Here is a 23,656-nt window from a genome sequence, read left to right on the forward strand (position 1 = left end):
CCAATATTTATCCCTCAGCAAACATTACCAAAACTCATTATTCTCTTTGTTGATTGTGGGACCTTGCTGTGTGCAAATTGGCTGCTGCATTCCTATTCCTATTTTATGACAGTGACTACACTTCAAAATTGGCTGCAAAAGGTTTTGGTTGTCCTCAAAGGCTCTATGCAAATGCAAGCTCTTTCTTTACAACAACAACATACATTTCAGCGGCAGAGTTTTCCCAGAGGTAAGTAGACCCATGGAAGATGTTGAAGGAGTGGGATGAGTTCCTGGCTGGGGCGGAGATCACAGCACACAAAAGGTAGGTGGAATACGACATAATATAAATCATGGTCAATGTGGCCTGGACCATTTGGAGAGAATCACTGTTACTGATACCTTTATAAAGCTCTGGTTAGGAGAGAATCAGAGGTATTTTCCAGATTTTTTCCACCTATATTGGCCTCGGGTTTTTATTTTCTTTCCCTGTCCCAGGAGATTATATAGCTGCTGTTAGGTGGGGGTGGAGGTCGTGAGCTGGGTGGATTTTGTGAATCACAGTGCTTAAGGTATCACAACAGACTCGATAGATCGGCTGATCATTTCCTGTCCATTTTTTCAATGTGTTCATACAAAGGAAAGTAGGGCTTCCATTTATGTGGTGCCTTTTCTCAGCAATGTCTCAGAATGCATCAACCACACCACAAGTTAACTTGAAGAACAGTGATTGTTGTTATGTAGACAAATATAGCAGCCATTTTTTGCATGGCAAGATCCCACTAACAGAAATGAGAATAATCTGTTAATGAGAATATTCTACTTTAGTTGGACCATAAGCCTTCAAGCTGGGTTTCCTGGGTGCTCAGGGGTTTGTAAGAGGATCCCAATGTATATACAAGGCCAGGATTCTGTCAGATTTTTGTATTTGTTGATTCACTGATGTTATTTTTGTTTCTATGTCTATATTAATAAGCAATTTCTGCAATGCTAGCAGTGTTTTTCTTTGGGTAGTTGACATTAGTCTTTTGCAAGCAAGAAGCATTCAAAAGAGAATTAGACAGCTATATGAAAAGAAATAATGTGGAGGGTTACAGGGAGAAGGCGGGGGAATGGAACTGAGAGCCAGTGCGGACATGATGAGCCTATTGGTCTTCTAGTGTGGTGTAATAATTCTGTGGAAAGGAGTCTTTGCATAGGGCCCTAGTTATGTCTGTAAATATTTTGCAGAGAATGCACTGCTGTCTGTTAATATTGACAAGTGACATGCTGGAAAACAACTGCTTTAGGCAGAGCAGATTTCAATTATTGTGGTCTTTGAGGTCCTTTGGCTGTCATCATTCCAACTTATTCCCTTTTCAGTGAGGCAACTTTTACCAATTCTCAGGCAAAATACATATGCAGAAATGACACGATTCCCTAAGTTTATTTTACTTTGAGAAACTGCGAAGTGTAGCTGATTTTTGGTTTGTAAAAGATTGAGATTTTAAGCAGAGAAGGCATTTTACGAAAGCTGCTTTTGTTTCTTCTAAATGGAGTTATTCTTGTCAATTTCATAATTTAATAATTTATTATTGGTATAATCTAATTTGATTCAGTATGATACAGTCCTAAATTGTCTATAAGGACATCACTGAGAATTTGTTACTGCACTGCGTTCTTACTTTAATGATGTTGAGTAGCTTCACATTCTTATGGCATTTAATCAATAAAGGAAGAAAGGAGAGAAGGGAGACAGAGCCATAAAGAGCAAGATAGCTAGAAAGACAGAACATGAAAGAAAAATTTGCAATAATTCTACTGGGGCCCAAATTTGACCATCCTAATACTCCAAATCCAAATCAGCAGACTTCTGTTTCTCTCTGTATGGAAAATAATCCCCTAAAGCATAATTGCAAATTTGCCATCGCGTATTTTTAGCAACTTCAGTGTTCTGGTGGCTTCCTGAACAGCCAGTGGTTAATCAATTAGTGAGCTGAGTGTACCTCCTGACACAATATTGTGGGTCGTAGTCACAGTGGGTTGCTCACTGTAAATGGCAATCTGAATACATCCATGCGTGAATCAAACTCTTGCCACACTGCATGGCCCACAGTCATCTATAATAAAGGCATTTCCTGCTGGTCTGACTTAACCCTTTCACCAAACCTGCATTCAGGTTTGAGGAGACTGCAGTTCAGATAGCACCCACTGTTGTATGATTGCCTTTAGGAATGATGTCTCTTTAAGATCTTGGTATGCTAGTGAGTTACGTACTAGGATGCAGTCATGTGACTACAAGCCTGAGGCACTCTGTAACTGTAACACCTAGAGGTAGGTCTTGTAAATAGTTATCTCTGTACTGTGTTCAATAGTTGAGCTGTAAATAAACCTGTTTTGAGATCTTCAACCAACTGGACTCCATGCATCTCATTTATGTTGCATCAGACAATATAAAAAGAACATATTATATGGTGGCAGCTGTGGTGAGAAGACAGAATATTAGATTGAAGACCACAGGGAAAGCAGCTTTAAAAACTACCTTCCCACAGCTAAAAGAGAGAAAGTAAAAAACAAATACTGGCCCAAACAGGGAAAGAAGAAAACATATACCACAAGCCAAAGAAGACGGAGTGCTGGAAGACAGGCTGCAAGTTGATCGCTGTGATCGGATGAATCATTGTCCCGATGGTCCAGAAATCTCTGCTGAGAAAAAGCTTTGAGGTGCTTGCAAAACTGATTTTTTTTAAAGGCTCAGTAAAAGAAAAAAAACAGGGAAAACCCAATCCCGATCAGTAATGCCATTACTGGAGGTGTCCAACAGCAAAAAGCGCGGGAATCCTCTATTCACGCAGTCTGCAGCAAAAGCTTTTTAAAAATCATCAAACCACTCAAGCATGAAGAGCTTTCATTCACTCAGCCAGAGTTTCAGAAAACTCATAAAACCACTCAAGCATGAAGAATTGCCTATTGAACGGCTGTATAAACAAACTCTAGCAGAAAAAAAGCGCTTGAAATGCCTATTGCACAGCTGTTTAACCAGACAGAGCGCTGGAAGCTAGATAAACAGACAAGCACTGCTAAACACCTGCTCCTGTCAATCAAAGCAGCCAAGAGAGTTTTTTTTTAAAAAGGGGAAACTGTAGAGACTCAGAATAAGTTTTAAAGCGAGTTTTAAGCAAAAAAACAGCAGGAAGATGGATACCAAATTTCTCAGCATGAACTGGAAGGTCATGGATATTCTATCCGAGTTCCAACTTTTTAAACAGAGAACGCCACTATGCTTTACAGATTAAGTAATTGTAAAACCAGAAAAACAAGTTGTAAAAAATATTAATTGCAGTTGGAAATGAGGGATTATACAGAATTAATACCTCAGGCTTACCTGATGAGACCCAGAAAGATCCCACAAAGATATGGAAAGTTTTAGAAGATCAGCTCCGATTTTTTTTTTATTTGCTCATGGGATATGGGCGTCACTGGCCAGGCCAGCATTTATTGCCCATATCTAATTTCCCTTGAGAAGGTGGTGGTGAGCTGCCTTCTTGAACTGCTGCAGTCCTTGGGGTGTAGGTATACCTACAGTGCTGTTAGCAATGGAGTTCCTGGATTTTGATCCAGCGACAGTGAAGGAAGAATGATATAGTTCCAAGTCAGGATGTTGTGTGGCTTGGAGGGGAACTTGAAGGTGGTGGTGTTCCCATGCATCTGCTGCCCTTGTCCTTCTAGGTGGTAGAGGTCATGGGTTTGGAATGTGCCGAGGTGGTTGCTGCAGTGCATCTTGTAGATGGTATACACTGCTGACACTCTATGTCAGTGGTGGAGGGAGCAAATGTTGAAGGTGGTGGATGGGGTGCCAATCAAGTGGGTTGCTTTGTTTTGGATTGTGTCGAGCTTCTTGAGTGTTGTTGGAGCTGCACCCATCCAGGCAAGCGAAGAGTATTCCATCACACTCCTGACTTATGTCTTGTAGATGGTGGACAGGCATTGGGGAGTCAGGAGGTGAGTTACTCATCAGAATTCCTAGCCTCTGACCTGTTCTTGTAGCCACAACATTTATGTGGCTGCTCCAGTTCAGTTTCTGGTCAATGGTGACCCCCAGGATGTTGATCGTGGGGGATACAGCAATGATAATGCCATTGAACATCAAGGGGAGATGGTTAGATTCTCTCTTGTTTGAGATGGTCATTGCCTGGCACTTTGCGGTGCAAATGTTACTTGTTCCTTATCAGCCCAAGCCTGGATGTTGTTCAGGTCTTGCTTCATCTGGACATGGACTGCTTCATTATCTGAGGAGTCGTGAATGGTGCTGAACATTGTGCAATCATCAGTGACCATCCCCATTTCTGGCCTTATGATGGAGGGAAGGTCATTAATGAAGCAGTTGAAGATGGTTGGGCCTAGAACACTTCCCTGAGAAACTCCTGCAGTGATGTCCTAGGACTCAGATGATTGACCTCCAACAACCACAACTGTTTTCCTTTGTGCTAGGTATGACTCCAACCAGTAGAGAGTTTTCCCCCTGATACCCAATGACTCCAGTTTTGCTTGGGCTCCTTGATGCCATACTCAGTCAAATGCTGCCTTGATGTCTAGGGCACTCACTCTCACCTCACCAGTGAAGTTCAGATCTTTTGTCCATGTTTGGACAAAGGCTGTAATGAGGTCAGGAGCTGAGTGGCCCTGGCAGAACCCAAACTAAGCGTCAGTGAACAGGTTATTGCTGAGCAAGTGCCGCTTGATAGCACTATCGACGACCCCTTCCATCACTTTGCTGATGATCGAGAGTAAACTAATAGGATGGTTATTGGCCAGATTGGATTTGTCCTGCTTTTTGTGTGCAGGACATACTTGGGCAATTTTCCATATTGCCGGGTAGTTGCCAGTGTTGTAGCTGTACTGGGACAGCTTGGCTAGAGGCGTGGCTAGTTCTGGAGCACGTCTTCAGAACTATTGCTGGAATGTTGTCAGGGCCCATAGCCTTTGCAGTATCCAGTGTCTTCAGCCTTTTCTTGATATCACGTGGAGTGAATCGGATTGGCTGAAGACTAATATATGTGATGCTGTGGACCTCCAAAGGAGGCCTAGATGGATCATCCACTCAGCACTTCTGGCTGAAGATGGATGCAAATACTTCAATCTTGTCTTTTGCATTGATGTGCTGGGCTCCCCCATTGTTAAGGATGGGGATATTTGTGGAGCCTCCTCCTCTTGTTTTTTGGTTAGTTGTCCACCACCATTCACGACATTCATGTTACAAGTGAATTTTAGAATTCACCGCCTGGAATTGATGTCCTACAGCAACAGCCACAGGAATCAATAGACCAGTTCGTAAGGGCAACGAATGTGACTTCTCATAAACTGAGCTGTCAGGCCGAATAATGGAGTTGCGATTGTATCAACTCCCATTGAAGCATTTCAGAAAGACCTCTTAGGGAAAAAGAAAGGTCACAGCATTGATGCACTGTTGAGAGATGGCAGGAAATACGAAGCCATTGTATCTGGACAACAGCACCTGCAAGCACTAGGTGCAGCCAATAGTATCAGCACCATAACCAGGTCAAAAAGAGCAAACAAGCTGTGTGGTAAGTGTGGTTGGTCCCACTCACGGCAAAGTTGTCCTGCATTTCGAGACCTGTGTAAGGCGTGCAGTGCAAAAAGGACACTGGGTCCGCCTTTGCAAGAAATCTGGCTCCGAAGATGCAGCCAGAAGTCACAGTAGGGCGCAGACCAACAGATGACAGGCACAGAAGCAGGGCAACAACAGCAAGGAGAGCTCCAGAGAGCGATGTAAACGCAAGCTGATACACCAAGTCCACGGTGAAATAGACCTGAGACAAGACTCAGAGAGAAGCAATTCTCAATCAGGAGATGAACAGGCGTTCCACATTGTGAAGCTGACACATCATGCTAATGAAGTCAGGCAACTGGAAGCTTTCACTGCCATTAACATCACGTGCCTAAAGAAAGCTGGCAAACATACACTCAGGGTCATACACCCCACAATGAAATCATGGTTGCCCGCAGAGTTGTCCAGAGTGTGCGGTTAGCCTAGGTCCTACGAGATTACAACGTCTAGCAGAGCGGTGTTAAGAAGGAACCAAAGCCAACTGAGAGAGGCATGCAATACTCCAATTGCGCACGGCATTCTCGAAGGAGCGAGCTCCGATGGTGGTGATGTGACAGAACAACAAGACGGCAGCCAACGCATTGACAACAAGCTAGTAAACCCAGGACAGCCAAGGGTGAAATCCACATCCCCAGAAGGTTATACCATAACCAGATCTGGAAGAGTTGTCAAACCACCGAAATGATATATGGACTTGTAAATTTCTGCACGTGTAAATTTCATAATCTCCGTACCTGTGTGAGTAATTTTGATGGTATCTAATTTTATGTGTTTTTTACTCTTAGCATACTAGACTTATCTTTGGAAAGAGGGGGATGTTGTATGATTTCCTTTAAGAGTGATGTCCCTTTAAGATCTTATTATGTTAATGAGCTACATGCCAGGATGCAGTCATGTGACTACAAGCCTGAGGCATTTTGTAATGTAACACCAAGAGGCAGGTCTTGTAAATAGTTAGCTCTCTACTGTGTTAAATAGTTTAGCTGTAAATAAACCTGTTTGAGATCTTCAACCAACTGGACTCCATGCATTTATGTTTCATCAGACAATAGAAAAAGAACTCATTACACCCACCTTTCCCCATACCTGTTCATTCTTTTTTAAAAATTATTTACTTACTTCCCTTTTAAAGCTATTCTGGATTCCGCTTCCACCACTGTTTCTGGTTGGGCTTTCCATGTCCTAACAGCCCTCTGCATAAAAAAAAATTGTCTTAATCTCTCTTCATTCTTCTGGTAATGATCTCACGTCTTCAAGCTGCTGACCAGCGGAAACAGATTTTACCTATTTACCTCATCAAAACCTTTTGTAACTCTGAACAGCTCTATCAGAGCTATTTGAACATTTCACCTTTGAATGAAGAGAGACCCAGTTGCTCTATTCCCTCTTCATACTTAAAGCCTCTAATTCTTTATAAACATCTTTGTGAATACTTTGTGAACCAGCTCAATGGCCTTGTGGTGCTTCCTGAAGTAAGGTTCCCGGAACTCGGCCGAACCAATGATCCAATTTGGATTAGTGTTACCTCTTTGCTTCCATTTGCAGAATAATGTATGAATACTAAATACATTCATATAACATTCCTCTAAAATGCTACGTAAATGCTGTGCACAAATTAGCTGCCATATTACCTACATTACTACACTTCAAAAGTACTTCATTGGCTGTAAAGCAGTTTGAGACATCCTGAAATTGTGAAAGGCACTATATAAACGCAAGTTATTTTTTTTCTTTAATGGTGGCATCAACCCATTTAAAATAAATGCATTAACACCTCTGTTAAAATGGCAGACAGAAGTAATACTTAAACATGGATTTAGCGTAATATTGCAAACAGCAATTTTTATGTATCATCATTTATATATCACCATACATTTCTTTAAAACAATTTTTTAACCTCTTAAAATTTTAACTGGCTACTGAATTTTATGAATATTCCAGTATTAATGGCCAAAACGATTGTTATGACACAGTCAGAACTAATATGGTCACAAAATGGCTCAGATTATTTTATACTAATTTCTGTTTGTAAAGTATTCTTTTCACATTTCATTCTTACAGTTAGATTAGTTGTCTTATTAAATTCTTAATTTTAAATGGATACATGATTGCTGAAATGTTTACAAATCGTTTACAATTTGTATTTTAATATGCAAAAATATTATTGCACTATGAGGTAATGTATCCTCAATAAGTGAAAGAAGAACAAATGTAACAATTATTTACTTGATTGCTTGTAAGTTCCCATGATTACTAAGTTTGTACTGTTCTGTATTGAACTGACTTTTACAGGCCAGGATGGTCCCACATTGATCCGCACTCTGGGCTAATGGGGTGATGGTAACAATTCCACAAGCAAGAATAGTAGCTCTGGGCTAAAAGGGGCAAAACTGGACAATTCATTATTGCTACCCTGTGACTTCCGGTGGAAGGTGACTGCTTGTGTACATGAGGTGAGGAGACGATCAGGCTTGGCTGTGATGCCCTCCATGTTTGCCAATGATCACTGGGGTCATCAGTGAAGAATGGGCACCTGAGCAGGATGGTGAATGCCCACGGGACTGAACACCTGAATGGCTTAGTACCTTCAGGAAAGAAGGGCATCAGAACAATATTTTTAAAGAAGAGTGGTTTTAGTTTAATTTTACATTTTTGTCTGCATTGCTTTTCTACCAACTGTGGAGCACACGCCATTGGTATCTGCCTCTAACACACCGTGTGGAGCACATACAGAAGGAAAGTAGGAACAACAAATTGCACCATGCAATATTAGCATACAAATATTTTTATCTAAATGGATTAAAGCCTTTGTTAACCACCAGGGTTTTTTTATACAAATACAGTAACTAATCTTCATGCTAATATCGCGACACAATTTTCTCTACCTAAGTATCCAGTATTCGGAATTCCTATGTAATAGTCACCCTCTAACACAGCTCATGATCACTGGCATTGTCCTTATACATTTCTAGCTTCATGACCTTGGAGGGCGGTTACTACTATCCTATGTCACAACAGTTCACACACGCCTTTAATGTTTCTCAATCAGATCTCAGAGTGGGGAAAGTTGACAGCTGTTGCATTTTAGACTCAACTTGCCCTCCATTAACACAGACTGCGGAACTCATTCAAGAACTTTTTAAAGAAACGTAGCAGAAAAGAAAACCGATATATCAAATCTGTCCATCTGAAATGATCTGCATTTTTCTACTCCCTATGATTATAAGATGCCTATCTTTCTCTTTTTGCTTTGCTGTATATGCATCAGTAGAGCTGACACACTTAACAGTAGTCAAAGAGGGAAGTGACTGAGAATTACGAAAGAAAATAACTCAAAATGAAACTCAAAATGTGCCCACACACATGTAAGTGTGTGTGTGTGTGTATTCCTTTCCAAGTTTTTCTGGTGTAATGGTCAGTTCCCAGGATGTCACAGGTTGGATTCTTGACTCCTTTTCTTTGTCCTATGACAGTCTTTTGACAATGGTGAGGTGTCAATCCAGTTTTCTGCAAACAATGTGGGATTAACTATAATGCAAAGCTGCAGCAAAATAAGCAGGACCAGGTTTGACCCAGCACCTGGGAAACAGTGCCACAAACTCAAACATTTGCAGATTCAATCGCCGATTTTTTGACCAGTAAGTTACAGAACTGTACAAAAATACTCACTTCTGCTCTGGTCAGTTTCAGCATGCGAGCTAGTCTTCTGACACTGGAAACTTACAGCTTGGAGGGTTTATTTAAAGGAAATGTTCATTCCTTTTATTTATGTGAGCCAAATCTCAGTGATTGCTTGTAGGGCCATACAAATGCTTTATTCAAATTGGCTCCTTATGTGGCTGCATTTATATTCCCAATATGCGTATTGGGAAGACTGAGCCTCTGTTTTCGGTCGCTGCTCCAAACTCTGTTCCCTAGCTACCGACTCCATCCCTCTTCCTGACAAAAGTCTGAGATTAAACCAGTCTATTCACAACCATGGTGTCACCTTTGACCTCGAGATGAGGTCCCCACCCCATATTTGCGCCATCACTAAGACTGCCTACTTCCACCTCCACAACATCGCCTGACTTCGCACCTGTCTCGGCTCATCTGCTGCTGAAGCCATCATTCATACCTTCATTACCTCCAGACCCTGACTATTCCAATGCACTCCTGGCTGGTGTCTCTCATTTTACCCCCTGTAAACTTAATGTTATCCAAAACTCTGCTGCTTGTTTCTTCACTTGCACCAAGTCTCGTTCACCCGTCACCCCTGTGCTCGCTGACCTATACTGGCTCCCAGTCAAGCAATGTCTTGATTTTAAAATTCTCAGCCTTGTTTTCAGATCCCTCCATGGCCTCACCCCTTCCTATCTCTGTAATCTCCTCCAGCCCCATAACCCTCCAAGACATCTGTGTTCCTCTAATTTTTGCCTCTTGAGCATCCCCGATTTTAACTGCTCCACCGTTCATGGCCATGCCTTCAGCTGCCTAGGCCCTAAGCTCTGGAATTCCCTCCCTACACCGCTCCTCCTCTCTAACTCACTTTCCTCCTTTAAGACACTCCTTAAAGCCTACCTCTTTGACCATGCTTTTGGTCATCTGCCCTAATATTTCCTGTGTGGCTCGATGTCATATTTTGTTTTAATTTTTTTTTAATGCTCCTGTGAAGCACCTTGGGATGTTTTATTCTGTTAAAGGTGCTATATAAATATCATTTGTTGTCAGTTGTTCCATGTGGGGGGGGAGGAACATTAAGAACAGGCACAGACAGAGAAAAAGGCCATTCTAGTTATCATATTAGATCCCTCAGGTATCCCGATTCACCCATTTGGCATTTTGAACTCCCCTATTACTTTTTCCTGTATTACCATACCTGGAAAATTATCCCAAGCACTTAACAACTTGTAACTAAAAACTTTACTTTTCACCAATTTAAAGTTAAGTCCTCTACTGGGCTGACTTACTTTGTAGTGATAGTCTCAGTACAGCCTTATTAATACAGCCCCCATTGCTTATAACAGGGGAGGGCTGGTGTTAGCACAATTTGTCTGATATCAGCAGTGGACGATGTAGCAAATGGCAGGGAGACAGGAGCCAGCCAGGCGGCTTTGTGGTACTGTGGCACCGACCTTTTATCCAATCGAACAGGAGGGCACTAAAGTGGCACAGTGAGAACTGAAAGCAAGAGACAAAGAAAAACAATGGAGCAGCTGCCGGAGCACGAAAACCTAACGACGTTATTGAAACAGGAAAATCTGTTAAAAGGAGGATTCCATGACAAAGTATGCCCGAAATAGCTAGTACGCTTAATACAACATAAGCAGTGCCTTGATAATTGACTCTTGTGATAATGGCAAATGGTAAGTGATATTTGCCTGATATAGGTGGCTGCCTGTGGCCATTTATTTAAATTTACCTGAATGAAGCCACCCCCTTCTTAGTAATAGATTTTATAAATTCAGGTTGAGCTCCGTGTCCAAGTTCCTGATGCGCTGTCTCAGCATCTGAAGGCCCTCTCCAGCATGGTGAGTTTGTAAAATCTACGGTCTCCTCTCTAGACTGTCAGACTTGACATTCCTCGCAGCTCATCCCCTTTATATTTGGGATCATTCTTCCAATACACGTTTGTCCTTTTCGCAGCAATAGTGTCCACAACGGAATGCAATATTCCAAGTATCACATGCTTCCTAAGGCCTTAGCAAAATCTCTTTTAACTATTCCAATTATGTAACATTCTATTAACCGTGTCAGTTATTTTCTCACATTCTCCACACATTGAAAAGGTTGTGTCTATTATTACTTTGAGGTCCCTTTCTCAATCTCTTCTATGCTAGTTCTATTCCATTCATTGTACTCTATTTGACACAGTGACCAAAGCTACATATACATGAGGATTGTATTTAACAGGGCTGCAGAACAACTTAAGTTGGCAGCTCAAACCTAGATTGCAAATAACCAAAGGGTAGCCAAAATAGAAATGGAATAATATATTAAAAATCCATGATCATATGCTGGATTTCCATGCACAGAAAGGTGCTTTACTTCTACCGTATAACTTATAAATAAATATCACACAAATGTTTCAAATCAAATTCAAAAATGACATTTGTGGCTTACTTACTTCATGAGTATCAGTTCCACAGTTAGGAGAATAAAGCTGCTGAGTTAGCCCGTGCTGGGATTTTTGTTAAATCCCAGTCTCAGATATTTACTTCTATCACATTCAAAGAGTAAAGACTAGTCCACATTTATCAGCAGCAATACAGCTGCATGCAGTATACCATAACGGATCAGGAAACCATGTGGAACAGCTATTTTTGCAAAATAACCCACACCGAGCTGTACTAAAAGCACAGGAAACAAATTGCAAGTTCCTTCAGAAACCCTGCAAACTATACAAAAAAATACAGGTTTTGCCAAGATAAATCCTGTGTAATTCATGCATGTTGTAAAAAAATATATATATCAGGCTGCACAATCAGCTGTGGTGTCCTTGTTTATCAAGTGTATTTTGCAAACTTTACACATGCTGCAGCTGAGAAAATGTCTCAGCTTTGAGAAATATGTATTCTTTCAAGTTCTGAAATGGCTCAGTTGGTATGTTTGCTGCCCACGATGGATTGTATTCCAATTGCCAGGAAGCGACTAGTGGGGTTTTCGCAGGGATGTGTAGTGGGGCCTCAGCTTGTCACTATATCTATAAGGACTTAGATGAAGGAACTGAAAGCTATATATCCAGGTTTACTGATGATAATAATTTAGGTGACACAGTAAATAGCTTAAATGGGAGAAGAAAATTGCAAATGGACATTGATAGGTCAAGCGAGTGGACAAAACTGTGGCAGATGTGGGGAAATATGAGATCATCCACTTTGGACATTAGAAAGATAGATCAGAGTATTTTCTAAAGGGTGAGAAGCTAGGAACTGTGGAGAAACAGATAGATTTAGGGGTCCAAATACAGAACTCACTATAAGTTACTGGACAGGCACAAAAATCATTTTTAAAAAGCCAAATGGAATCTTGTACACTTTATCTCAAACAGGTTGGAATGCAAAGGGCTGGAAATTATGTTACAGTATAATCTGTGGCTAGACTGGATATGGGAGGACTGTAGAGCTTAGATCTGATCCGTTGGTTGTGGGATTGCTTAGCCCTGTCTATTGAGTGCTGCTTTCGCTGTTTGGCTTGCAAGTAGTCCTGGATTAGAGTCACAGAGTCGTACAGCATAGAAACAAGCCCTTCAGCCCACCACGTCCATGCCGACCATAATGCCTATCTATACTAATCCCACCTGTCTGCATTAATTCCATATCCCTCTATACCTTGCTCATTCAAGTACCTGTCCAGATGCCACTTAAATGTTGCTACTGTTCCTTCCTCCACCACCTCCTCTGGCAGCTCATTCCAGATACCCACTATTCTTTGTATGAAAAATTTCCCCCTTTGATCCCCTTTAAACCTCCTCCCTCTCACCTTAAATCTATGCCCTCTAGTTTTAGTCACCCTTACCATGGGAAACAGACTCTGGCTATCTACCCTATCAATGCCTCTCATTTATATACCTCGATCATGTCCCCTCTCAGCCTCCTTCGCTCCAGGGAAAACAGACCCAGCCTATCAAATCTCTCTTTATAACTCAAGCCCTCCAAACCAGGCAACATCCTTGTGAATCTTTTCTGCACCCTCTCTAGCTTAATCACATCTTTCCTGTAGTGCGGCAACCAGAACTGCACACAGTGCTCCAAATGCGGCCTAACCAACATTATGTACAACTGTAACATGACGTCCCAACTCTTGTACTCAATGCCTCGGCTGATGACGGCAAGCATGCCATACGCCTTCTTCGCCAACCTGTCTACCTGTGTTGTCACTTTCAGGGAACTATGTACTTGCACCCCAAGGTCTCTGTGCTCAACAACGCTCCCCAGGGCCCTGCCCCAAGGATTGTAGCTTCATCAGGCTAACACCTCGGGCTGGATTTTACAGCCCCCGACGTTGGGGGTCGTGGCGGGGTGGGGGGCCAGAAAATGCCGCATGGCAGAGGCCTGCCATGGGCCTTGATGTCAGGAAGGCCTGGCCTGATATTGCCGGTGGCGGCGAGGCCTCATGGCGGCCCCCCCACCTCTTGCGACGGATGACAAATATAAATATGCAAAATAATGTTAATGACAGAATTAATTACTTCCCCCCCCCCCCCCCCCCCCACCCCCACCCCACAACCGTCCGTTCTGCAGCGATATTGCTGCCGGTGACTGGCACTCCCGCACCTTCAGATACCCGCCCGGGGATCCGATGTGGGACACTGGTGGGGAGGGGGAAGCAGGTAAGTATTTCAGTGCAGGAGAGGGTGGGAGCAGCGTCAGAGTGATTTGATTGGTGTAGCGGATGGTGGAAAGGGGTAAAGATTAAAGTTTGTGAGCTTTGTTGGGGGGGGGGATGGTCAGGTGAACAAATAAGTATTTGGGGGCGGGGAGAGGGCAATGAATGAATTGCATCATTATTGGGGGATTGGAGAGGGACTAGAAACATTTATTTAACTTCTTCGAATAAATTTTACATCACTAGCTCCTTAAACATTTAAATTAAATGTAAGAGCTCAAAGCCCTTTTAAAATGGCGTTGGCACCCGTGCAATGGCGCCTGACACCATTGCTGGGGACGGACAGCCTGCCCCCTCCACATCATTGGTGGGGGGAGGGGGGGGAGCTGCCAGTGGGGGCAGTCCGCCCTGGTCATTTAAATGAGCCGCCGCATTGAATATTGCGGCAGCTCCACGAAGTACGGCCTGCACCTCTGGGCTGCCATTGTTTATGGCTGCGGCAATGTAAAATCCAGCCTCTCATTTTGAGGTATGCCTGGTGCTGCTCCTGGCATGCCCTCCTGCACTCTTCATTGAACCAGGGTTAGTGCCCTGGCTTGATGGTAATGGTAGGGTGGGGTTATCCTGGGCCATGAGGTTACAGATTGTGGTTGAATAAAGTTCTGCTGTTGCTGATGGCTCATAGCACCTCATGGATGCCCAGCTTTCAGTTGCTAGATCTGTTCGAAATCTATCCCATTTCGTCTCCACAAGGACTGTGCGGTGGTCACTCCTACTAAAACTATCATGGACAGATGCATCTGCGACAGGTAGATTGGTGAGAACGAGATCAAGTAGGTTTTTCCCTCTTGCTTCCCTCACCACCTGCTGCAGACCCAGTCTAGCAGTTACATCCTTTAGTACTCGGCCAGCTCGTTCAGTGGTGGTGCTACTGAGCCACTTTTAGTGATGGACATTGAAGTCCCCCACCCAGAGTACATTCTGTGCCCTTGCTACCCTTAATGCTTCTTCCAATTGGTGTTCAACATGGAGGAGTACTGATTTATCAGCTGAGGGGGGCCGCTAGGTGGTAATCAGCAGGAGGTTTCCTTGCCCATGTTTGACCTGATGCCATGAGGCTTCATGGGTCCGGAGTCAATGTTGAGGACTCCCAGGGCAACTCCCTCCCGCCTGCATATTACTTGCCACCACCTCTGGTAGGTATGTCCCTTCTGTGCTTTTTAATTCTATCCATCGAGAAATAAACCTCAGTGCCTGGCTTGTTTTTTTTAATGGTCTTATTAACCTGTGTTGCTCCTTTCTGTACCTGTACTCCTAGATTCCTCTAACCCATTTAGACTTATTATCCAAGCAGTATGTGGCCTCCTTTTTCTTCCTATCAAAATGGAGTACCTCACACTTATCTATATTGAAATTCATTTGCCAATTTCATGCCCATTCTGCAAGTTTATTAATGCCATCTTGAATTTGTCAACAGCTTCCTTAGCATAACCTATAACCCCCAATTTAGTGGCCTCCACAAATTTTGAAATTGTACTTCCGATTCCCAAGTCCAGATCATTAATGTAAATTGTCAACAACAGAAGTTCCAGCACTGATCCTTGTGGAACACCACTTCCCACCTTTTGCCAGTGTGAGTAGCAACCCTTATCTCATTGCTCTTTTTTTTCTGTTCTGTTGTCAAATTGCTATCCGTTCTGTTATTTGATCCCCTGACTCCATGTGGTCTGGTCTTAGTCACAAGTCTACTATCGAAGGCCTTTTGAAAATCCAAATATATAATAATTACTGCCTTACCCTTGTTTATGTTAATTCTTCAAAGAATTCAATAAGGTTGGTATTGGATGAGGACGGGACTGAACTCAGCTGTGATGCCCTCCATGGTTAAATAGCCTGCCAATACAGACTGTCTGGGCTCAGGCAGTCCAGCATAAGCTAAGGCCTACAGGAGAGGAGGGGAGAATATTGGGGGAAGGGCAAAGGGAAGTATGCATTTTTGTGGCAAAAGTTGTTCAAAGGTTGAGGTCACCACTTAGTTATCATATGACCACTAATCATTTCTCACTTCTAACTACTGTCTTGCAATTAAATAAGCCTTAATGTTGAGTCCCAAACACCATTTACATTTAGGAGATAGCAGTGTGAAATTATCAGTTACTAATACAGACACTCAGGTTTAGATTCAGTAACATGACTTCTCAAGAATGTGATTGACAGAATCAATGATACCTCCAGCAAGGTCACATCCATGATGATGAGATGCAGTATTCTGAAATGTTGGACATATTATAGCACAACAAATGGAGATAATTATAGGAGTGGTACCATAGGCAGGATATGTTAATAATATTACTACTTCTCCTACTAACAATCTATCAATTTTGTTTATTAACTGACAGTTAAGTAGCTCCCACTTTACATGTGAACAAATGAGATGTTGTAGCTGCACATTCCCATTCCCCAGCAGTATGCATCAGTTTCCTGAGTACTGGGATAGACATAACTAGCCCACTGTCTTGCCTATGGGTTAAGGGGATGCGATGTCCTCTCTATTTTCAAAGTCAATTGTTGGGGCAATGCAGACGGAGATTCACCCTGTAGCTGGCTGTGCCACTCCTGACTTGGGAGTTTTTGATGCTGACCATGGAGGGCTGATTTTCCAACCCTGGCCCAGAGCCTTGTCTGCTGGCTGCTCATATCCTACAATCACAGGGATGATTTTCCACTCTATTACAGGAGTACACAGAATATAGACCCTAGGCCATGTAAAAGAAGTGTTCTGTTTCACTTTGCTGGCATCCAATGCCCTCATCTTGATGATTACAATAAAAGGAATCACCAAATGATTAATGGACAAGTCAGTTAAAAGAAGTTCTAATTGTTAAAGTATTATAATAATAAGTACGTTGCTCTGTGTGTTCAGCTCACTGTTTTTCATTGCAAAACCCTTGTTATACGCCTCATATTAACTCTTAAGTGCTTCCATCAGCCGCAGTGCATGCTGATATACTGACCCAGGGAACAGTGGGGCACAAATATCTACCGCTGTGACTTCCGACATGGTGCATTGCAGACCTCAGCTACATTACCAGGCGACAGGTTCCTCAAATTACACCAGTGGAAGAAAACATAGTAGGGGAAGTACTTTAACTGTAACCAGAGGCCAGGAACACGAAAGTGCTAAATACCTCACCGAACTACCATAAAAGATGAAAATAACTGAGTCTGCAGTCCTACGTGTCAGGGATGCAGAGAGGGACTGCAGAATTGGCAGAGTAGGCCCTGCCCCCATCTTCGCTTTGGGCTGCAGTTTAGTGCCTTCTGTACTCGGTGAGCTGAAGTACCCATGCACATTTCATGCCTTATTAACACTCCATATTTGATGCAGAAGTAATTTAATGAACACTTAGCAAAATTGAGCAATTTGCTTTTTTTTCCTTTGTGTGTCCATTTGGACTGGAAGCAAAGGAAGTTCCTCTTAGCTTTTAGCGGATCATCCCTTTAGTTCTGAGCAGCAGCGGTATTAATTTTACACTCTGGGCATCCACTCACCACTCTGCCGATCCTGGTGTTACTTTAGCTGAGATTGCAAAAGATAGCCCTTACTTGAGAACAATAAAACTGAGCTAAATAGTGGATGTGATGGGCAGCTTCACTGCCCTGCTTAACTAGCCTAAGTGAAGCGAGCAGTTCCCCGCTTACAGTAGCAAATCAGACACAAAAAAGCTGCAGGTTGTGCTGCAGAAGGTACGAAAAGTATGAAATGGAACTGACACCTACTGTAAGCTGCAGGGGAGCAGAAATGGTGGAAAGTTGCTTGCGGAAAGCTGCTCGTCTCCCAATCCCAGTAAATTAACGGCAAAAAGCCAAAACCTCAGGCTACAACTTAGATTCTTATTCAAAAGTAAGCTTTACTTACACACAAAAGTGATCTTTTCAATTTTCAGCGAGACGAAGCGCCTGCAACATATAACCTGTCAGAGAAAAAGGGGAACTTGACTGTAGTTCAATAACTAGTGAACTATAAACAGAAACTAAGGAAGTAGTGGGAGTAGTGTCTAGAAATTTATTTTAAAACAATTACTAAAACTGCTTTTTTGTTACTAGATATATTGCCCTGCGCAACCGCTGAGGTGGTAACTACCCAAGCTGTCCATTTTTTCATATCAAGACAAAATATATACATTTCCTTTTATAATTTGACCAAGAGAAATTCTTTATTGTGTAACTGTAAAGCCATAATGAACTCAAATAGGACAAGTCTAAATATTCTGATTAGAGGTGATTGCCCTCCCAGCCCGTGGTAATGGTGCAACATGGCAGAGTGACTTGGAGCTCATCCCATGCATGCACTTTGTGCTCACCCCATGAATGCACCTCCATGAAATGGAGAATTTTGCCTCGGAATTTTTGCCAACAAAATTTTATCACTGCTTCAATCAAAACTTTGGGGGTGGGATTTCCGGTGGGGATTCCACCCTTTTTTGTTATTTTTTATGAAGGAAGAAGTCGATGAAGTAAGTGATGTGAGGCAGGTTCAGCTGCATCATAGTTGGCTTGGCTTTTCCTATTCTTGCCTGTGCAAGTGGTTAACTTTAGGCAAGGAAACATACTGTCCCGATATGTGACTCCAGTCCTTCACCAAACTGCTTAACTCTTAAGTGCTCTCTGAAGTAGCCTAGCAAGTTGTATCAAATAAATAGCAATGATTCAAGAAGAAGGTCCACCAGCATCTTTGTAGGAAAACTAAGAATTGGTAATAAAAGCGGGCCATGTCAGTGATGCCCGGAATGAATTTTTAAAAAGTCTGTAAGTCTGGATTCGGCTATTTAGAATGTCCCAGGAAAAGTGCTTTTGCAGGCTGTTCATGACTAAGGGGCAGAAGCAGATTTGTGTGATTTGCTCAAAGTTGACCTGCGAACAGCCTCTACCAGAGGTACAACTCTGCCAATGGCAGTCAGGGCTGCCACCACAACCCTGAACATTTTATGCCCAAGGCTTATTGAATGATTATCGTAGGCTGCTGTATGATCTACAACTTTGCTATCCAGATATCCTTAAAGGTAGGGCAGCTGAAAGGCCTGCTCGGGTCTGGAAAAAAAAACCCGACCCAAACCCAACAGAACCACGTCGGACCCGAGCCCGACCCAGCCCGAGTGCTTTCATTTTTTCCCGCGGCCGACCCGACCATAGTGCACTCACTGTACTTACTACTTTTATATGGATGGAATGGAAGGAAGCTGCAGCATGAGCGCGATGACGTCATATAGACGCTCACCGTGCAGACTCAGAGCCTTTGAAGTCTGCATGCACGTTTCCCTCCTTGACGTCCCAGACTCCCAGCTCAGGCAGGCTTTTCAAATTTTGACGCTTACTTGCTCAACTTCCCTTTTCCTCCCAGCAGAGCAAAAGGTAGTACCGTGTGTGTCCGACCCAGACCTGGTCTGACCAGGATCCGGCCCAACCCTACCCAAGCCTGAAAGCCGGACCCGGAAGAGCGACCTGACCCGACCCCTACCCAACACATGTCGTCAGGTCCCGTCAGGTAGCAGGCCCTTAGGGCAGGTCGAGAAGGAAAAACACTCATCTACAGCTAATGACACAGCAATACATTGATGATCAGGTAGAAGATCTGCATCTGGATTTCACTGCCTGAAAGGGTGGTAGAAACAGATTCAGTTATAACTTTCCAGAGAGAATTGGATACATACTTGAAAAGGAATGATTTGTAGAGCTGTGGGGAAAGAGTGGGAGAGTGGGTCTACTTGGATGGCCTTTTTCAAAGAGCTGATGCAAACATGACAGGCCGAATGGCTCCTTTTGTGCTGTATGATTCTATGAAGATGCTCCTGCTGAATAGTGTTGCCAACACTCCAGAACTGTTGTGGTGTCTCTGGGAATTAAAGATGAATCTCTCAGACATTGCTGGATACAACCCAAGAGAAAATCATATGGGCATTAAAACCAATTGTGGGTTTTATTGGTTATAAAAAATAATGGAGATGGGAAATAAACTGTTTAGGTAACAGTCAACAATCATCCAAACAGGAGCCTGTTCACTTTTCAGTTGGCATGGGAAGGCCATGCAACATGAGAATGTGTGTGTCAGGTGACCAATGGTGGGAATGTGGGAGCAGAGCAGTTGGAGGTGAGACATGTGATGAAACCTCCTGAAATATATTCAGCCAGACATGGCAACGCTACTACAGAAGCACCACTACAGGCAACATGGAACTGGCATTTAGAGGAGCTCTTCAGTGTCACATCCACACAATCCTCAAATAGTCCTTCGCACTTGCACAATGCAATGGTCCAATAAACCTTCAGCAACATTGCTCTCCACATTAAGTCAACTACCATGAATGCCAACTCTTTCATCTGCTTCTTTGGTGGCAGAAGTAAAAGAAATGGCTTGTTGCCGGGAGTCAGTGAGAGACCATCGTCATTAAAGTGGTTCTGTACCAATTTGTGCTGCATCGTGAGATGCTGCGTTAGCTAGTCCTGTTTGTTTTGCATATCACTTATTACTACGAGTAGGAGAGGGTTGAATGGGGCTCTGCCCTGAGAGGCAATAATCTCTCTGGGCCTATTTCAGCTTCGCTCTTGGGCACTCTCTTACCCAATGGGGTGGCTGGGGGAGAACGTCTTGCACAAACACCTGCCAAGCCACACCACAAGATGGAGGCACTCTGTAACCTTAACCAGCCATTTCCAGCAAGAAGTGAGGAGCTCCTTTAACGCCAGCTGTATCTTTTAAGAGCTCAGGAAGAGGCAGCTGAACAGACAGTTTTGATTTTTGGAGAGCTCCTCAAATGTAGCACTTTGATTGAAAGAGCTGCTCACATTTAGCATGAGAAGCCAGGATGAAGGGATAGTTGGAAGAGATGTGATGGAGAAGAAGAGTTTGAAGTTGATCTTGTCTTTCAGGTTGACGATGGAGTAATCGGCGAAACATTTTCCTGAGAAGAATCACTGCCCTGTAGCAGGGCTAGTGTCACTTCACATGTTCTGAGAATAGTGACGAAGCAGGTTGGCCCCTGGGACTGATGGTGGGATCAGAATTAATAACGTGCTTTTCCCTCAGTTAAAATCTCAGACAGTAACATTCAACAAGAGCACAGGGACTTAACTGCCCAATGTAATAAAGAACCGGACTTTACAAAGAGGACATATGCCTGTATCTGGACTGTCTGTAAACAGACAGCTCAATAAGTGTACAGCCTGACCTGCACTTTTCACAAAATATTAGCAGATCTCCCACAATGTGGCTCGTGTTCAAAAATAGTTGCTACTTTCTTGAGCGCTTCGTATTGGCTACCACTCCAGGGTATTACTGAAGCAGCGCTGAATTGTCACAGCTACCATCCCCCCGATGTGAAGCTAAACTAAGGATTTGTCTGCTTGCTCGGGGGATTCAGGTAGGCTTTAAAGATCCCATCACACTATTCAAAAAAAGTAATGAGTTCTTCCAAGGCACTAGTCAACGTTTGTCCCTTAAACAATACCACCAAAAACAGATAAACTGATTTTCCATCTCACTGCTATTTGTGGGATATTCCTAGCGAAGACTGGCTTTCATATTAGGTGGTGTAAAACAACCACTGGCCTTCAAAAGTACTTCACTGTGCATGTAGCATTTTGTTCAAAGTGTTTGAACATGATAAGGATTTGTAGAACTATAAATCTTTCTGAAAATGTTTCACTGCCCCTTTTCAATTCTGTAATGCCCCCAAGTCCGTTTTTCTGTTTTCTGTTCCACTCTTTCCTCTCTCTCTTTGTCACTCTGAATGACGATCACTTGTTTCACTCTGGAGTCTGTATCTTTGTTTTTATGTTCAATTCCATTCCTCACTCTTTTCCTGTCACTCTTTCTGTAAGCTCTTCTCTCTGTCTCCCAATGTTTCTATGTAGCTTTCACACATGTTATTTTACTGATGTTCTCATGTTTGTTGTATTACTTTTGTTAAAAGCAAAGGACATACTGCAAAATGGAAATTAACATATAGTTGGTTAAAGGTGCATACTGAAATTGGGTTGGGGTAGCTGGTTATAGGATGCAGTGGGTTAGGACAGTGGGGTGCTGGGAAGGAGTGGGATAGTCTGGACTCAGGCTGGAGTTTGTAAATGTGGTGGGTGGTCTGGGGCCTGGCAGTAATGACAAACCTGGGGCCTGGAAATATTCAGGGCTGGCACTTGTGAGCAAATAAGGGAGTCCTAGTAGCATTTGATGGGAGGGGCCCTGGTTCAATGACGGTGAGTCAACCCCTGGCACTAATCCACATTGTGGGTTGATGTCTGGCATTATTGGGCAATCTGGGGGCAATCAGCAGTTGGGAGCCAAGTAGACCTCCAGGGAAGGGAGTCTGAAGTCTAGGAGCACTTGTGGAACAGGGTGTTGTGGCAGGGTTATGACATGGCAGCAAACAGGGAGAAGGAGGGACCTCAATCTAGCATTTGACTGCAGGGTCTAGGGCCTATCAGAACTTAAAGTGGGGCTGGCAACATTTGAAAGGGCATCTAAGATCTGAGAACATTGGGTAGAGGGATTGGATTGGATCCACCAGTCCAAGAACAACAATTACTACAGCAGGAAATGTAATAGCCCCCAACTGAACCAATCAACAGCCCAAAGATGGGCATATTACATCATTATTTAATCATTAGGATGAGGCACCATGGGGCAAAGAACAAGTCCTGATGGCAAAGGTTTAGCATATATGGGGCTACCTAGGGGTCAGCAGGTAGAGAACAGAGTTCTGAACATCCCTCATAAATTGTAGGATAGACCTTAGTGGTTCTGCTTTCCAACAGAGAATGTTTGAATACATACATGATCTTGAGCAAATGTTTGGCTCCATACCTATACCATTGTAAGGGAAGGACAATTGGTTTCTGCACTGCTGAAGCAACAATGCTGGTTACTGTGGAGTAAAAACATCCATACAGAAGAATCTCTCATGAATTCTGTTACAGCCGAGGCGGGTGTAATGCACTGCCAATTCAGTCCCACTACTCCACAAGTCATAGCATATTGTTAAAGTTTTCCCACCTACCGGAAATTAGCCAAATTAAGTGCTTTATTAACCCCCCAGAATAAAAGAGACCAAACTAGGTATCTTTAAACAACAAACTATTTATTAATAAACTGAATCTTAAACACTATTGAGATAAACCAAGGGCGGCACAGTGGCGCAGTGGTTAGCACCGCAGCCTCACAGCTCCAGGGACCCGGGTTCGATTCCGGATACTGCCTGTGTGGAGTTTGCAAGTTCTCCCTGTGTCTGCGTGGGTTTTCTCCGGGTGCTCCGGTTTCCTCCCACAAGCCAAAAGACTTGCAGGTTGGTAGGTAAATTGGCCATTATAAATTGCCCCTAGTATAGGTAGGTGGTAGGGAAATATAGGGACAGGTGGGGATGTTTGGTAGGAATATGGGATTAGTGTAGGATTAGTATAAATGGGTGGTTGATGTTCGGCACAGACTCGGTGGGCCGAAGGGCCTGTTTCAGTGCTGTATCTCTAATCTAATCTAACCTATGTCTAAAAGACTTTATAACTTCTTATTTATCCTAACCCTAATGCACACACACATTCATTCAAAAACCAATGGTTAACCAGTTTAAAAATAATGTTTCTTATGAATAAATAAGTAGCTGGGTTCTAAGTCTTGTGGGCTATGTTCACAGTCAGTGAGGTGTCCCAGAGTAGAACAGTCAGGTGCCGTTTGAAGTCTCCAGGCGAATTCGACAGACAGACCCAAAGGGA

General features: G+C 43.1%; 1 protein-coding gene across 2 annotated transcripts in view; it reads right to left on the reverse strand.

The window, feature by feature from the left end:
* Positions 1-17,869, reverse strand: part of LOC137352458 (SHC-transforming protein 1-like) — a 114,422-nt gene extending 96,553 nt beyond the window's left edge. The window contains exon 1 of one of the 2 annotated variants that reach the window (XM_068017927.1): positions 17,814-17,861. The gene's annotated coding sequence lies outside the window, so the exon portion shown is untranslated. Of the gene's footprint in view, positions 1-17,813 lie in introns of both variants that reach the window. The other variant, XM_068017928.1, reaches the window with a different exon arrangement.
* Between the last annotated feature and the right edge of the window lie 5,787 nt (positions 17,870-23,656).

The sequence above is a fragment of the Heterodontus francisci genome, chromosome 38 (genome assembly GCF_036365525.1).
Source record: "Heterodontus francisci isolate sHetFra1 chromosome 38, sHetFra1.hap1, whole genome shotgun sequence".
Lineage (NCBI taxonomy): Eukaryota > Metazoa > Chordata > Chondrichthyes > Heterodontiformes > Heterodontidae > Heterodontus > Heterodontus francisci.